Raw genomic sequence first — 14135 nt, 5'->3', positions numbered from 1 at the left:
GGTGTCAGGCTGTATTCTGACTCTGTCAGTGTTGTTTTGGTTCACTGCATTGTTTATTTAATATTTTTTATTTTCTTCCCTCATAAAGAACTTTTATTCCTGCTCCCATATTTTTACCTAAGAGCCCCCCTTAATTTCAAATTTATAACAATTTAGATGGAAGGGGTCTACATTTTTCCATTTCAGGAAAGGAGGCTTCTGCCTTCCTTAGCAGACACCTGTCTTTCCAAACCTAGACAGGCAGGCAATGCTTTATCTGAACTTAATCTCTTTAAGTCCAGAAACAGTCCAGCTTTCTTTCCTTCAAGTGCTAAACACTAGAAATAACTATTTGAAGAGATAAATTCTTGTTTTATTAATTTATCTCTTGTCCCTTCAATGAAGTAAATTTTCTGTGGATTGTTCTGGCTTTGTACAACAGATTAATTTTAATGTGTTTATGCTTCACTTTGCAAATATGAAATAAAATAGTTTATGTGACAGACAAACCCCAACACTTCATATTTTCCAATTTTTTCAATGCTTCTGATTTTAACAGAGGCACTTCACAGAATTTCTGGGTCATGCAGGAGCAAAACCACTTTTACCATTAATAGGGATGAGACCGTAAATTACACTTTCATATTTAAAAATTTAACAACCAAATAAAATGTAGAAGGAGACAAGGTTTGGAGGAACAAAACATATAAATCATGGCATTTCCTTTTCCAAGAAACATGGAGAATAATAAAATTCCTTTGTTCCCATCAAAAAGGAGGACAGACTTTTTTATCCCCTCCAGTATGTATGGAATATACTTACAGTCCTATTGCACAGTCAGAAGATTTTCTTTGTGCTTGAAAGATAAAATTGCCCAAGCAAGCTTTTGTTCTAAAGGCAGAACTTTTACAAAATATACAGACTGAAAGGAGGGGGATGTAAGTCAACAAAAGGGAATAAACTAATTATGGCTGACTGGATCTTGAATATTTATAATGCAGCCAGTAGCAGCTCCCTTTGGGCCCTTGTTTACCAAGTCTGTTGAATTTATATGCCCTGACAGGACACATAGTTCTGAAAAGTGCTATGTGCATAACATCAGATATGGCTGGAATACTTACAGGCTGTAAGGCTTCGTTCACTAAGACTGTGTCTTTCTTAAAAATACAAATTTGGAGTACCTTTACTGCTGAAAGTGTTTACAATGGATATATAAAAAGGAAAATGAAGAAAGCTGAAAAATGGGACCTAATATTTTGACAGAAAGGTTGACCTTTTCTCCCCTGATTCTGTCAGGTTCTTGTCTCAAAACCATTTCACTAAGCAAGGCACTAATCCCAACAGCCTGTCAAACCCCACATCACATTTCTGTCACTTTTCCTCATCACTGGAATATGATGCAGAAAGCAGCATTTTGTCTTTGAGGGGCAGTATAAAAGCAGGGCTTGCATCAATGGCAGAATTTATGGCAGAAACAGACTGAAAAGAGACTCTGCCTTGGTGTGGGATCAAGCACTGCACACCTTCAAACAGGATTTATGAACAATTGTCCATCCAGGTGGCAAGTGAAATCTGTTTTTCCCACTCCCCTACTATCTATACAGTAAATTGCCAACAAATCTTCCTGTGTGGCCTTTTAAAGTAGGGAAGACCAAGCTGGGGAAAAAGTGTTTAAAAATAACCTTTGAGAAAGAATACCTTTGAAAAATGTAGTTGCACAACAGATTCTATTGATATGAAATTGTGCTGTCAGAAAGCTTTTTCTCTCAGAGCTTCTTCAAATACAGCCAGACACTCAGCAAAGTGGAAGTCATAGGCATCTGAAATGGGAGCAGAATAATTTGTTAAAAAAATCATGGACAACTAGTGCCGATCCAAAATTCTGGGGTGAGGGTTGTATTTTGGAAGCTTTGCCTCATCACGCATCCCATGCCTCATCTTTTTAGTGGCTCATGAGGATGTCCTAATTACAAGGAGGTGCATGGCATTCCAGCCCGTGTTGCACATGCAATGAGTTAAAGAGAAAGGAGGTAGAGTTTCCTCTTTCTTCTCTTTCTTCTCCTCCTCAGTCTGACCCAGTGGATGAGTGGAGGTCCTTGCAAAGGCAGATGATCTGTTCTAGATCTGTAGAGTGAGCTTTTGATGGGCAGATATAGAAACTGCCAATAGGCATAGAGTGGTGGCAAACAGCATCTCTGAGGGCAGAGTAAGAGTGAAGAGGGGCTCTGGGGAGAAAAGAGCTGGCTGGTGGGCTTTGGGGTGGCACAGTACTGTGTCACCTCTGGTCAGATGCTGTAGTACCATAGCTGTGTAGGTGACAGAACCAGGGACAGATAGCACACAACACACATTTTTACTGTAGTTGAACAACCACACTCAATTATATTGTACTGCATTTTTGCATATGCCCTTGGAAATGTGTTTTTTCCCAAACAGCTTTCAGAAAGAGTGTTCTGTCATTCAAGAGTTTTAAAATTTTTGCTGGCAATTACCAGAAGCCCTTCAACTGAAACAAACAACACTCTATCCTTCATGGCTTTAAATCGGGGTGAAGTCATGAGATTTTAAACTTATTTTAATGAGGACACAGCTGTAAAATCTGACAAAAAGTATTGCTTATACTACCAGCATTGTAGAAGTAGCCTGCAAGTTCCTATTCTTGGAAGAAAGTTTGTGAAATATATCCACAAAGCAGGAAATATTTTACCACCTCACTCTGTTAAAAAGTCTGCCCATTCCTCCCTGATTCATCAATGAACTCGACTACTCGAAAGCCTAAGGCTCAGGCTCACTCAGCACATTAAAATCTTCTGTGAATGGTGGTGGGGGGGAAACAAGTCAAGACAAGATGATGGACATTGCTAAAATTATTCCTTTAGAGAGAAGAATGGGTGCCCAGCGCACATATGTTGTGCAAAACATTTAGTGTTAGCATATTTCCCTTATGTTTTCTTAATGTCATTTAGCACATTTAAAATCTGCCAATCACACAATGTGAAATAGTTTACATCCAATATCAAATCAGACCAACAGATTTAGAGAAGCATGCTGGATGAGGAAATGACATTGGGCCTCTCTGTGTTAGCTATGTAGAGTGTTGCATGCCTCTCAGATCACCCATTTCTGGAACATGCTTCTTAGATCACCCATTTCTGTAACAGCTTTGACCTGCTACCTGTGGCTGAGGATGTATCTCAAATGGTCATTAAGTCTAACTCTTCACAGAAAAAGAGATTGTGGATAGCAATTTTCAGTTAAAAAAAGAAATGAGAATCTTGCTTTTTCATTTTTTAAGAACATACAAAGGAGAAAAAATATAAAGCAATGAAAAGCAGAATCATGATCATTGCTTATTGTATGTTTCTCAACAGCAGTAAAGAGAAAAGCAATGCATGTCTTCCTAATGTGAGAGGCAGAAGTATCAAAGACATGCTATTTCAGATTACTGATGTTGTACAATGTACTAACAGAGAAACCCTTCTACATTTCACTGAAAGTGGAAGGAGATTAGCACTTCTCACGAGTGGGTGTGGAATCTCCTAGCCATCTAGCACCAGCTTTTTCTCTCCCAGATGATATTCTCCTACATAGAAATAGAGAACAGTGTGCTCTAATCCAGTTCAAGTGTAAGGTATTGTAGGTGGTAATGATCCTATGGGTTCCAATTCAGAGACCTGCGTGGGCAGGACTGTTACCTCCTGAAGCCTCAGCTGTGGTTGATGGTTGGTAGTAGAGAGGCAGCACACTGACTTGCAGCATTAGCAGAAAGCTCAATTATTTTATGGAAATAGAATATAGTCCATGGGTTCACTCAAGAAGTGCTGGACATTTCCAGGTTTAGAGGAGAAAGCTTGTATTGTTTGTTTATACTGGTTGGTTTGTCAGCCTTGGTTTCCAAAATTTTCACTCTGTCACCAGTGCATAAGAATCACAAAATTATTTATTTACTCACACAATTAATTTCAAATACTGCCACATTTTGTCTACTGGTATTATAATAATAAATCTGTTATTCTACTCATGATTTATCCCTAGCCCAAAAGAACAGTGACATTATATTTCATTGGCTATTCCAGCAGAAAACATCAGGCATAACATGTGGAATTGTTATGCTTTCTGAAATATGTTAACTATAGCTGCATTCTGGATTTCATTTCACACACTACACAGGCTAGCTCTACTATGCTTTTCAGAGAAAATAAAGCAGACAATTGCTTGCTTCTGAAGTACAAAGTATGAATGCAGTGCTTATTTTTGCTCTCATTTTGCATGCCAGGAGTAAAAGGAAACTCTTCAATTCATTGCTGAAGTGTGCTAGATGTTTGTTTACTTTTATCAGATGAAAGGATGATATTTCAAAAGTGTGTACCAATATATTCCAATTTTGTAGAATTTCTGATGCTGAAAGACTCTGTGTTGGCTTTGGGGATAAAGCAAATCATACACTCTTGGCTTGGCTGTTTATCATTCATGCAGTATCCTATTGTTAGAATTCCCTGAACCAAGTAAGGGTTTATAACTGCTTATTTAAGACTGCTTTTCAGTCAATATAGCATATGTTATGGTTGTGAATACTCTAATACATTAGTTCCTAAATCTTATTATGGGGTGAATGTTTTAAATGTTTTTTTCTTTCATCTTCTTCAGCTGTGTCAGTAGTAATTTCCAGTTTATTTTTTTAGGGGATATTAGATAACCTACTCAGACAAGACACAGTGAAGTTAATTCTCATTCTAAATGCAGTGTACTTTAAAATCAATTTCAGTGTTTTCATATGGAGAAAAAGTAGAAGCATAGAAATACCAGATACTTTAAAAATGTAAAACTTCATGTAAAAATTTTAAAGTGCATCCGTACATTTAGACACAAAATATCTGCTTAAGAAGCTAAATCCCCCAAATACATAAGAAGGGCAAAACCGGCTGTGTAATGAATATAAGAAACCGTGGCAATATTTCAAGGTCAAGTGTGTTGCAATTTGTAAATCTATCATACCTCTTAAAAGTTGCACTTCCTTTTCTTCTCAGTCTGTGTTTATTGTGTCAAATAGCTCATGAATACTCAAGATAATTGAGTTTGACAGTCGTGAAGAAAGCTATAGCAAGAAGGTGCCTTTCACCTGCTGTGGCATAGCTGTACACTTGCTGAATCATAGAACATATCCTAGAATGATTTGGGTTGGAAGAGACCTTAAAAATAATCAAATTCCAACCCTCATACAGTGAGCAGGGACACCTTCCCCTAGACCATGTGGCTCAGAGCCCCATCCAACCTGGCCTTGAACACTTCCAGAGATGGGGCATCCACAACTTCTTTGAGCAACCTGTTCCAGTTCCTCACCATGCTCACAGTAAAGAATTTCTTCTCTATATTCTTATGGATTGAGCTGGAGCTTCAGACAGGCCCTGCCTAAAGCTAAGATTTTTGGCAGCAGCTTGTATCTAGGTGGCCCACACCTAAAATCATTCCAGCTCGCAAATTCTGAGCATGGCAGATCAGGTCTAGTATAAAATGAGTTATTTATTGAATAGACAGGAGATATCAGAGAAGAGGCTTTAAACAGAGTTATTTACTCCACAGTACGAAACACAAGAACTACTAGCAGATTACATAAAACAGTGCATTATCAAAGTACCTATATTACAGCTAGGAAAGAAATAGTATAGATTAGGAGTCAACGTAACTTACCACTGAAATGATGGTAGTGTACACAGAGTCCTTTAACTCAACCCTCGAAGGAATAAACACAAAATTGGTGTCCCAAGAGACCCCCATAGATTCCCAGGGAACATGCAGAAGATTTCTGCTTTATGAAAATTTGGCTTTTATAGTTTGTAGAATGAAGTGTCTGTCGGTCAGAAATTCCAGCTTATCTTTCCACATCTTCTTTGACAGCAAGATATTTACTGTCAGCTGAAAACATCAATTCCATGGCACTGAAATAGCTCACTACAAGACAAACTGTTTTGATTGAGTTATTTCACCAAGGCTTACGTGAGGCTCGTGAGACTGAGATGCTCTGAGTTATTTCACTAGCTAACAAGCAACAGAGAAGCTTTCCTGAGGGGCAGGTGGGGTGGGGTGAGATGCCCTGGTACATATATCTAATCTAAACCTACCTTCTCTCAGTTTAAAGCCATCACCCCTTGTTCTGTCACTAATGCCCTTATAAAAAAAGTCTTTTTGCTTTCTTGTAGGCCTGTTTAAAATACTGGAACCCTGCTAGATGTCTCCTGGATCCTTCTTTACTCCAAGCTGAACAGCCCCAACTCTCTTAGCCTGTCACTGGAGAGGTACTCCAGCCCTCTGATCATCTTTGTGACCTCCTCTGGACCTGTTCCAACAGGTCCATGTCTTTCTTGTGCTGAGGACACCAGAGCTGGACACAGCACTCCAGATGGAGTCTCATGAGGGCAGAGTAGAGAGGCAGAATCACCTCCCTTGACCTGCTGGCTGCTCCTCTTTTGATGAAGTCCAGGATGCTTTTGGCTTTCTGGACTGTGAGTGCACATTGCTGGCTCATGTTTTGCTTCTTGTCCACCAATACTCCCAGGTTCTTCTCCTCAAACATGTTCTCAACCCCTTCTCCAGCCAGCATATATTTGTGCTGGGCATTGCCCCACCCCCATGCAAGACCTTGCACCTGGCCTTCCTGAACTTCATGAGGTTCTCACAGCCCCACCTCCCAAGCCTGTCCAGGTTTCTCTGAATGTTTTCCCTTCCCTCCAGCCTGTCAGCCACATCACACAGCTTGAGACTGTCAGCAGACTGCTACAGATGCACTTGATCCCACTGTCCATGTCACTGACAAAGGTGTCAAACAGCATCAGTACCAACCTTTGAGGGATTCCAGCCATCACTGCTCTCCACCTGGACATTGAGTAGTTGATTACAACACCTTAAGTGCAACCATCCAGCCAATTCTTTGTCCATCTGTTAAATCCATGTCTCTTCAATTAGAGACAAAGATGCTTGACACTGAGGAACAGTGTCAAATGATTTGCATAAATTTAGATGAGCATTAATTAAAATTAAAATATGCCCCATCCTCACTTTCTGTAGTTTAAAACCCAATCTCCTCATAGGTGCTTATTAGCAAGACACCTTTTTTTCTTAATCCACTTGTTTGCAGTTGAGGAAATACCATAACATGTACATGTCACAGCACAAGAGGAGAATTATAACTTGGTATCATACAGGAGCTGCAGCCAATAACTAACTTCATTCTCTCCAATGTGTTACATTATCTGTTCACACACGGGGTTAGGTTGGTTGTCATAGCCTTACATATCCCCTCCTCATCTGTTTGCTCTGTTACTAACATCGCCTGAATTGGTTTTTGTTTTATTGTTTAAACATCATGTTTAGGCACACTGTGTTTACTTCTCATTTGATTGCATGCTATTGCATACTTGGAAGAGTCAAGTCTTATGTAAAATCATTGAAAATTCAGACAATGTCACAAAAAATTCTCTTTCTGTTTCATAAAGAATGCTGTGCTATACTGTTTTTACGAAAATTCCTGAAGCATGAACATGTTATTCAGACTGAATTTTCTCAAAATCTATGCTTTGACAGAAGAGGCTGTAAATGAGATGTTATTTTTCTGTCTGTAATATTTTAAACGTTTTTTTTTTTTAAATCTCTGACACCTGTACACCCCTGTCATGATAACTGAAGTACACTCAACTAGCAGTGAATAAGAATGCTAGGTAGCCATCTGGCAAGAATATTCCTAGGTTTTGTGTCTATATAGAATAGATCAAGAGTATCTTCAAAAACCAGTGTGGAAGGAAGAAGAGCAGAAGATTCAGTGGTTCAAATTAGCAGAGTAGAGGGTGCCAGTGAGCCTTAGACAGACCATACTGAATTCAGTCCAAAGGTGAAGCTCTGTTAGTGGCTGGTAGCAGAAGCACAAGGACAGTATCTAAATGATGCCAGACACAGAAGGATTGTTCCCTCAGTCCACTGGCTTCTGGCAAAACTGAGTGTCACTACCTCACTAAAGGAATGATTTATGGTTGTTGGGTAGAGTGGTAAAGTGGCTTTCTGATAGTAACAGGGAAATTCTGTTTGATTCCTTCTCAGTACCAGAGCTACGGTGATGCCTCAGCATCACAGTGAGTTCAACATTTACCCAGACCTGCAGCCTTCATTCCTATTCCTATCTACAGGTAGTGGCAAGAATCAAATAGAATTATTTGGCTGATACCAAAGATGAGACAGGCTTTTCAGGCTAGTACTGTAATAGCCAAAGAAATTCTATGTGCAGCTCTCTTCCTCGTTCTTCAGAACCTAACTGAATTACAGATCTCTGAGGCGATATTTTAAGGGGTTTTGTACAGTGAATACTGTTGGCATTGAAGTGGCTTTAATGCAGAGAAAAGCTTTAAAGATTTTTCTGATTTTTTAAGTAAAACAGAATCCAGCAGCTCTTTGTGAGGATAATTACATGGAGAGGGTTTGTCTGAAGTGTGTTTCAGAGAAATAAAATACTCCTCAGATAACACTTCATGGTCTGCAATTCTTTGGAACTTTTAGCTTCTCTGAGTGAGATGCTTTAATCAGAAATAGGATTATGTAAACCGAGTGCTTCAAAGATGCCATTTTTAATATATAGAAAGAAATTATTATGTTTAATGTTTAAGATTACCAAAAAATATGAGCATTACTCAAAAAAGTAGTATTACAGACCTTCCTTTTCTCGAGATAATTAAAGTACATTTGGTCAGATTTTACTGAGCATTGTTACAAAGTTTTGATGATCTATGGAACTGTAAAGGAGTAGAGAAGTGACTTAAACCACTGATAACACCATTAGACATTTATTTGACTTGGGATAAGAAATAAGATGAAGTGAAATTAGATCTTTCTTTTAATAATACCCAAGTGACAATGCTCAGGACATAACTAAGGTACACTAGAAAAGAGGATGCCTGTTAGAACACATGAATGTAAGAGTCCAAAAATTGCTCAAAAGAAAAAAATATATTTTTACTATTAAAGGCAAAAGAATTTATGTAACATTATCAAGAAAATTTGAACATTATTGCTTTTTACATAGTGAAAATGTGAATGAATGTTTCAAACAAAAATTGTAGCCATGGTGTTTCATAAATTAAAGAAAGAAAAAGGAATTATTTTTATTTCCTCTAAGAAGACATCAGCCCTAAACATGTACTGTTAACAACTCATTTCAGCTCTGGTCTGCTGTAGTTAGAGCTTGTGCAGGTCCTGTTGTGCATCCTAATGGCAGAGAAATTGAGATGTAATGAAAAATTGGTGTACATGAATGAAAAAATTCAAGCAGTTTTGGGGGAAGTAGATGCAATTTAATTTAATTTTTTTTTCTTGCGATGAATTAAAAGCCATAAGATTGTCTGCTTGTTATTCTGGACATTCAATTGATGAAGAGATTCAGTTGCAGGAAGTCTTGTGCTTAAAAGGAAATTATTCCGTAAGATCAAAATGATGTAGTGTCTGTCTCCACCTTCTGCTGATCATGAATCTGGCTTGCTAGAGCTCATTGATTAATAACTACTACAGTTTTAGATGTAATTTCAAAATACTGCTTTGGTCATTCTAAATGACGAAAATAATTGGAATGCTGCTGAAGTGCTGACTGATAATTCAGACTAGGTTTGCCTTTTGTGTTGGTATCGCTGATCAGGATAGAATTTTTACTGGTAGCTGTTAGGACATCGATTTAATGCACTATTTTTATATAAAAAACAAGATGTGTGTTGAAGATAATAACTTCAGTCTCCTTAATGTGAGGCAGACTTGGCAGCAGCTGAGATATGAAGGCAAGGGGAAAGGAACCAGAAAGTATTTGAGTAGTATCTGCATCATACCATTGTTGACTGTACCCATCTTCCTCTTCACACCTCCACAGACCATTGCTGGGTAATGTAGGGCAGTTATTTCCAGGCTGGGGCACAAAGACCTGCCATTGGTAAACATTAGAGGGAGCCAGTTATGTGATGGGTTTTCAAGAGTTGGTGTTACCTGAACTGACATTAGTCCATTAAATTAAAATATTGTGCTAAACTCTCAAGAGAAACAGTAAGTGGTTAATTTCAAGTATGGTATTTCAGAAGATGGCATTTGTAAACAAATATGTTACCATTTCATTATACAGACATTGTATCTCCTAAAATGGCAGGCTTTGTCACTAAATCAGACTGAATTTAGTATCTTGTGCTCAAGCATCAGGAAGATTTATCTTTATTTCAGATCTTGTCATATTTGGAGTTCAGGAAAAAGGAACTGAAAATACTGAGTCATGTGTATACTAATTTTGCTAGCACCCTGTACAGACTACAGTGTTGGAATTTCAGAATTCAATGGGTCAGAATTTTTAATTAAAAAGTAGAGAGAAATTGAGTATTATAAATGTGAGTCAGGTGTTTTTTACTGGGCAGCTTAGTACTTCTTAAGACACAAAGCATAAAAGAGCATAAAAGAATCTAATGTGAAGAACCCTCTTGAAGGCACAAACCTTCAAATTTTGAAAGGAAATCTTATGACATTGTTAATGTTGACTAGAATATTTATAATATATACTTAGTAAGAAATATGAAATTATAGAAAAATATTGTAAGGAGACTGAACCCTAATTGCAGTTTTCCCTTATCTCCTGTTTGCCATTGTACAGACATGGCTGTGTTGGGCTCACTTACATGAGTCTGGGCTACGCTTCCTGGCAGAGCAGCACAGGCTACTTTTCCCAACACCTGTTTGCCTGACAGGAGAGGTCCATTCCTTTCCTGTGTTCCTAACTGGAGGGCTGGGGAAATCATCCCTGTGACTCCTTTTGGACAACCAGAAACCAGACCAAATATTTGCCTTCTATTTTCTGTGCTCAGATGAGTGGTGAATAATGAAACTAGGTCTCATTGCAGGGAAAAAACAAATCTAATCCACTCATGCCTGGATGATGGAACAAGCCAGAAGGTCTCCCAGGATGGGAGTCAGGAGTTAAGAATTAAAAAATAATTACAGCAAGCGACTCATGATGCAAGGTGTTCTCAGGAACTTTCTCAATTTCCTTTTAGGTACTGGCAGGAACTGCACTCGGTAAGACTAGCAGAGCATAGTAAGTCTTTACAAAATCATTTTCCTTAGCTAAAGCTTCTGGCACTTGAAATGGTAAAAGGGCAGCTATAGTTTAGCTCACAAAGCTAGCTGCTACATTTTAGTCAGAACACAAGATGTGGAGAGATTTAAAATAAGTAAGAGGAATTCAACATTTGGGGACTGGATTATACTAGGCACATCAATCCTGCTTTTTATCATTCAGCTCGTGTCTGAGCACTAAATATAAATAGGGATGCAAGGTAGTTTCTTCTGACCGCTGAGTGGCTCAGGCCATTGTGCAGGTAATGAGAACAGTGTGGGATGTAATTCTGGAATTGCATCAGGGCCTGGTGGCTGATGTGATAACAAAGAAACTTCCACCTTCCTAGTACCTTTGGTCATAGTCTCTTTAACCCATGGAAAAACCTTGCATCTTAATGTAGTCATGCAGTCTTGTAAAATTTCAGAGTCTGGGCACAAAGAATATTCCACTGACTCTCATCCCTCACCTGCCTCCTCATGTGTTTGTCCTGTTGCAGACACGGTGGACCTGCCCATGGACCCTGGGTCACATGCAGTCAGTCAGCAGTGTTGGGGGCCCATGGGATGGATATATTTTTAATATGCAGTCCCAGCATGGCAGAAAGGTGCCATTAGCAGCATGTGGAGTCAACAGCAGAGCTGTGGGTGCAAAGAAATGCTTGTAGCAAGTCCATTTATATCTCTGCTGCAGTTTAAAGCAGCAGATATTCTTCTGTCATATGAGAATGTGTGTACAAGTGTCATGCCATAGGACTGGATGTGACATTCTTTTCTGTGTTTGGAAAAAGAACATTCTCCTTGGCTTCAGTGATACCTATTGAAATCTTCACACCATGGTTTTTAGCTAGGATCCTCAGCTCCCAGCTCACCTGGATCCCAGAACTGCACACTCACCCCCAAAGACTTGTGAGTCATGAAAAAAACCTATAGTGGCCAAACATGAGTCCCTGAGCACTGGCTTGCAATTATCAGTAATGGGAAATTCTTGTTGTGGTACCTGGCAAAAGTCTGGGCCCAGTGAGCCTGGCAGTGCCAAGGCCCATGGGATAGGACAAGTTTGGGACCTAGCATGTTTTCAGGGATGTAGACACCCTTTCTACCAGGCCTGATGTTTCTGGCACAAAACACCATGGGAGCAATTCAGTTTGCTTTATAAAGAGTGAGTTGGCACTTGTCAGTGAGCTCAGCTTGAGATGTCCTTCATACACAAGTAGATCTCTCCCTCTACAGCAGTCCTGAAAGGGGACTGTGGGTGGCCAAGGAGGCTTTCAGCAGGCAGACAAGCTTTGTTCATTTGTATGGATAACTTGTCTTAAGACCAGTAATGACAATAGTGTACCTAGTACCATATTCTTTCCTTCCCAAGCAAGCTATTTTTGTAAGGTAATGTACAGCTCAGACTGATGGATCATGCTGCCACAGTCTGATTTCAGTTGAAGGATTTATCCTTTGTATTCCCACATCCTCTTGTCTTTTTCAATTCTACCTAACGAGAATGCTCTTGTAGCTAAAGGCAGGAAGAAATCTGTCACGTACACAGCTCTCCCTCTAGCACGCCTTCCCTCTCTCTTTGTCTTGCTCTCTCTCCTTTAATTGGGCTAGAGAGAAAACATTTAGCAATTTCTCTCCTCCTTTCCCCTCATTAGGCTAACGATGACATATTCTGTTTCCAGAGTGTCTGTAGGAGCACAGTATAGCAGCCACTGCTCATTGTTAACACTGGAAGATGAAAAAGCTGGTGGCTTCATCCAGAATTTATGTAGATGCATGTAAATGAGAAGGTATTTCCTTGGGATCAGATGTAATACAGAAGTGAAAAATCAATGGGGAGAATTTCAGACTCTTGCTTGGTGGTGTTTTGAGCCTCCTATTATCTTACAACCTTGGTGTTTTGAGTGCTGATATTATGTTATAACCTTGTTGTTCCTAATGAAAGTACATTCTTCCTCAGGTACATTGATACAGACAAACCTTGGGCTTTTTACATTTTTTCAGGGCTTTAAGATTTATTTTGCCTGATTTCATTTATCACTTTTCTATTTTTTTTTTCCTCACTTTATCTGTATACTGACAAACCCATGTGCACTAAATTCCACATTTTTTCCATACACATGAAATTAGAAGTGTTCTCTTTCTTTTTATCCAGCCTTCCTACTTTTTATTTACTTCCTTTGTTTTTTTATCCTTCCTTCCCTCCTACCTGCCTGCCTTTCTTTCTTCACTTTGGAAAAAGGTAGTAATGAGTTCTAGTAATATCTCTATACTTTGGTTACTGCTGCTAATTGCTATCAAATTTATCACCCTCTTTTAACTTCTGTTTGTTACCATTTAAACATTCTCAAATCCTAGTCACATTACTGACTTGTCTACCGAGCTAAAAAAAAAAAAAAAAAATAGATAATTAACCTACAAACAGTACAGGTTTCTATACACCAAAGTAAAATTGGTTTTAATTACAGATTTGGACAGCATAGGCTGAGGCGACAGAAGAAACTGCATTTAATGCAACTGTATTTACAGCAGAGTGAATGATGTATAAATGCAAAATGGATATATTCAGTAGTCACTGCCTGCAACTCATTTAACAGAATTATTAAGAAACAAAAGTTCCTATAAATTTGAATCCTGATATTTAATGTGTCTATTGACTTCCATCAGAAATGTTTAAATACTTTAGGACACTGATTAGTTAGCAAAGCCTCATATTATGTCTGAGAGTGAGACAAGTAATAGGACCTTCATACAAAAGAATAAACTGAAGCACAGAATAAAAGTGGCTACTAGAACTTCACAGAATCACAGTTCTATCTAAAACAAACTAAAATTAAGAAAATCTTGGGTGATACTGGAGCTCTATGTGGGTCATATGTAGCTTCTCTTCTAGAACAGCCTTTGGTCTGATCCCCTTTTGTCTCCTTCCACCCCAAGCCAAAGCTCCCAGGCTCTTCTGCTGGCCAGCATCAGTTGGCAGGCTTTGCTGTTCCTGAGGCATGTCTAACCCTCTGTGCAGAGGTATGACTTCCAGAGAGATGCCA

General features: G+C 38.9%; 1 protein-coding gene across 1 annotated transcript in view; it reads right to left on the bottom strand.

Moving 5' to 3' along the window:
• Nucleotides 1-1770: 1770 nt before the first annotated feature.
• Nucleotides 1771-14135, bottom strand: part of KHDRBS2 (KH RNA binding domain containing, signal transduction associated 2) — a 359384-nt gene continuing 347019 nt past the window's right edge. Inside the window, exon 11 of the mRNA XM_053938158.1 lies at nt 1771-1799. The gene's annotated coding sequence lies outside the window, so the exon portion shown is untranslated. The remainder of the gene's footprint in view (nt 1800-14135) is intronic.

This window comes from Vidua chalybeata, chromosome 3 (genome assembly GCF_026979565.1).
Source record: "Vidua chalybeata isolate OUT-0048 chromosome 3, bVidCha1 merged haplotype, whole genome shotgun sequence".
NCBI classification, from domain to species: domain Eukaryota; kingdom Metazoa; phylum Chordata; class Aves; order Passeriformes; family Viduidae; genus Vidua; species Vidua chalybeata.
The sequence above is the reverse complement of the archived record's forward strand: the minus strand, read 5'-3'. Positions and strand labels throughout refer to the sequence as shown.